The sequence below is a fragment of the Coptis chinensis genome, chromosome 1 (genome assembly GCF_015680905.1).
Source record: "Coptis chinensis isolate HL-2020 chromosome 1, ASM1568090v1, whole genome shotgun sequence".
Classification (NCBI taxonomy): Eukaryota; Viridiplantae; Streptophyta; class Magnoliopsida; order Ranunculales; family Ranunculaceae; genus Coptis; species Coptis chinensis.
This window is the reverse complement of record NC_141456.1, coordinates 64,985,138-64,989,265: the sequence shown is the minus strand read 5'-3', so window position 1 is coordinate 64,989,265 and position 4,128 is coordinate 64,985,138. Positions and strand designations below refer to the sequence as shown.

General features: G+C 36.6%; 1 non-coding gene across 1 annotated transcript; it reads right to left on the bottom strand.

The window, feature by feature from the left end:
- Positions 1-2,959: 2,959 nt before the first annotated feature.
- Positions 2,960-3,063, bottom strand: LOC147524950 (small nucleolar RNA R71). Its single transcript, XR_015206541.1, has one exon. It is a non-coding gene; the product is annotated as a small nucleolar RNA R71 (small nucleolar RNA).
- Between the last annotated feature and the right edge of the window lie 1,065 nt (positions 3,064-4,128).

Here is a 4,128-nt window from a genome sequence, read left to right as displayed (position 1 = left end):
CATGAGTAATTAGGGATCAAACACTTAATCTTATTTGGTTAGGATTGCAATAATCTACACTAGCATATTAGGAATACATCAAGTGGAATCAAATCCCCCTAATCCCTTCTCTATATTCACATTTTAGTATTCAATTATCATAGTATAAGTTAAAACATCTAAATTAGTTCAATCGCCATATTAGTATAATTTCAATTCATTACTCTCATTCATTTTGTTAGAATCGATTAAATTAGCGGAAACTTACGTTTAAACAAGCTAGGAGTGGAACGAATTCTCTATTCCACATATTTTACGATAACCGAGAGTAGATAACTTTGATCATAGCGTAAAATAGCATTTAATTTTACTTATTCACAGCATAAATAGTTAAGAGTGGGTAAAACTAGTGTTTTACATATTATCAAATGGTGCCGCTGCCATCTTAGTTCTGTTTAAATTCATTTCTTTTAGTATTTTTGATCCTACCAAAACCCCATTAAACCCACCTACCCTTGTTTGGTTCTGACTATGTTTGTTTGGTTCAAATTTTTCTTTTTTTTAAGAATTCTGCTTTGAGCGCGCACGCGCCATAGGTATGCTATTTCGGGAGCGCGCTCGCCCTAAAAACACTGGACATCAATTCAAGCAAGAGTGCGCCCGCGCCCTTATTAGCCTGATTCCAAGCGCACCCACGTCCATTTTTGAATTAGCCCAATTTTTCACAGATTAGTTTCCAACTCTCTTCGTTCAAGTTATTCAGTGTTTCCAACTTCTTGAATACACTGAGATTGCATATGCAAGACACTATTCAATCGCATAGCAAGGAGGCATTCAGGTACTCCTTCTTCCACTCCTCGCCTCTTCTGTCAGAGGTATTTTTAATTCTAGCATATCAAGGTTGTTTGATTGTTGTTAGTGGTTTGTTTCTTATTGGCCTTTGCCTTGCATGAGATTAAGGTCCAGTACTAGTAAACCATCTTCTATTATTTATAGCAAATGTCAATGCACACGCCTATCTAGAATACCACATACTACACCTGCAATAATGGCTGATGAAACCGAGACTCCTCTCTCTGATTTTTACAAAGCCCTTAACGATAGCCCTAAGTCTTGCATCGTTCTTGCAGACCCAGTGGGGGATTTTTGAATCCCCCCGAATATATTTAATTTGTTACCAGTTTTTCATAGGTTAGACCATGAGAAGCTGATAAAACATAAAAAGATAAAAGTTTACCTACGAAATGAACGATAAAACTCAAAACATAAGTAAACTAAAACTTAATTACGTGCCCATGATTTATCAAAGATTTCTACTCTCAATCCTATGAGATATAGTGGAGTAGATGATTCGTTCCACTCCTAGTCCTTCCAAGATGTTGTGTTTTCTACGATAAATAATCTTCTTAAAGTCTAATGAGAGATTTTTCTTAAATGATAACTAGACTACGATGCAACTACCCACAAGATGCAACTAGTCGACTATTTGAACAACTATGGGAATGCTAATGTCGATTCTATGATAAGGAGTTAGAGGGGATTGATTCCACCTTAACTCGACTTAATCCTACTAACAAAGAATCGTCAAGTAATTGAATTGAATCGCTTCAGCAGAATAACTGATTACTCCTAATCCCTAATTACACATGGCATTTCTACCAATTCATAACTAGCATGTGAACGATTACACCCATTCTCATAGTGAACTAATCATTTCTAGAGTGAAAAGGAAATTACGACGACTCTACGATAATTGGAATCAAGCTTTCATCAAGGCTTCTCAACCCCCTCAAATGGAGGTTTAGCCGAGAATCATCACGCTATCATTCCCAATGGAATTCGAACAAGACATGATATAAAGATTTGAACTTTACTTGTTTAAACTCAATTCAAAACTACTCATGCAATAATTGAATTAAACTAATAATGACAATTAAGTAAATCTAAGGATTTAAGCTAATAAATAAATGAAAATGAAACTAGATTATCAAGAACACTATTTTATTAATCTAATGAATAATAAAACAATGATTCAAATACTAAATTAATAATCTACTTTGTTCTAAAGTAATTAATTAAACATGAAACTAGATTTAAAACAAGATATGAAAAACTAATTAATTAACTAATTGAAATTCTAAAACTAAGTTCTAAAACTAATTAATGGAGGCTAAGTAATCTAGGTCTAACTATCTACCATTAACAAAGAGTCAAGCTCTTGTTTTTATATTTTCAGATCCAAAAATCGTGCATGGGCTTGGAGCCATGTTTTGGGCCAGAGAATCAGGCCCAAAACCCAATTCTTTCAGTCCAGAAAGGCCTCTTCAGCTGCAGTTGGCTTTAACAGACTTTTCGTCCACTTCTGCTCCTCTGATTGGGTCAAGGCTTTGACCATTGGAAAGCTCATTCCGAGTCGGTCGTTTTGACATAAGGTAGGCCCAATTCCGAGGTCTGAGTCCAAAGATACGGCCTTCAGAAGTTCTGCTGACTTTGTGTGTTGTTTCTGCCCGCGTCGACTTTTCAGCTTTTGACCGGGCTTTAGAAAGGCTTTTGAATCTTGGTCTTTAATCACAGAACTCCTTAGCAACCGACCTTTGCTCCTTTATCTCACTAAAGTGGCACATTTCTGCACATAATGGACTTTGAAGCCTGAAATGCATAAAAACACGTAATCAGTATTAACTCTTAATTATTACTCACATAATTGGTCTAAAAGTATGATAGTTAAGGGGTTAAAACTACAGTTTTGGGCTCTTATCAGAAGCCTTATCGGCATATGTGTAAAATAAAACAAGTTCTTACCACATTTCATCATCCTACCGTAGGTTCGGAACAAATTAAATTAAGGGTGTTTCTTTTCACCCTAGCCGATAAAGCGACATCTTGGTTAACTGCCCAAGCGCCTAATTCTGTGGACTCATGGGCCAAACTTGTTCAATTATTTATGGAACAGTTTTACCCACCACTGAAGACAGATGAAATGCTTCAAAAGATTCATTTCTTCCGCTAGAATCCTCATGAATCATTTTCAGAGGCATGGAATCGTTTCACTGATCTTCTCATCGAGTGCCCACATCATAACCTTGCAAAAGACAAGGTTAAATCTGATCCTGAGCTTAAAACTTTAATCAAATCTCTCACTAAAAAAGTAGAAGCCATTTCTGTCCAACAAAAGCCTACTCCTGTCATGAATGTCAACTCTATTCCATGTAATTTCTGTTTGAGTCATGAGCACCCCGACTTCTATTGTCCTCTAGTCTATGAACAACCATCTACTCAACTGAACAATGTTTGTTCCATTAATAGTGAACCTAACGACCCTTGGAGACAACATCCCAACTTCAGTTGGAGAAATAATCATCAAGTTACACCTCTAGGGTTTAATAATCAATATGTTAGGCCAGCAACCAATTACAACCAAGCTCCACCGAGACAAGGACAAGGTCAAGGTAATTATAATAATTATAATGCTAATAGAGGTATCATTCCGGTTAATAATAACTATCGCAACCTACCCATTAATAATCAACGTGAGATAGTTCCAGTCACACCACCTGTGGCCACTACACCTTCATAACCGAATCGTTTTGAAGCCTACATGCAGGCTAACCAACAGATTTTACAATCCATTAATCATTCTAACCAATAGCTTTTACAATCCATTAATCATTCCATCCAACAGTTAGCACAAGAGAAAGCCCAACCCAAAGGTGTGTTTCCAGGTCAAGCCATACCTAATCCTAAAATGTCAAACATAGTCTTTAAAGTAACCGGTACTCCAAGTAATGAACATTTAAACGTAGGTCAGTTAAATACCATCACTACTCTCCATTCTGGTAGGGTGGTGGATAATACAGTAACTATGCCTGTTGTTACCCCACCTGTGGTTATTGCACCTGATAATTTACTAGATACCGATGTAGTAACTGATGATCCTACTCTTGTAGAGGTACCAGTTAAACCTCAACCCAAGAGGAAAGCAGCCAAGGTTAAAACTCCTATTGATCCATATGCTAAATATAGAGAGAACCCACTGTTTCCCCAGAGACTAGCCATGTTACACAAGGATACTAACTTTGATGAGATTAGGGAAGTTTTTAAAAATCTAACGATAAACCTGCCTTTTCTTGAAGCTATTAAAAAGTTACC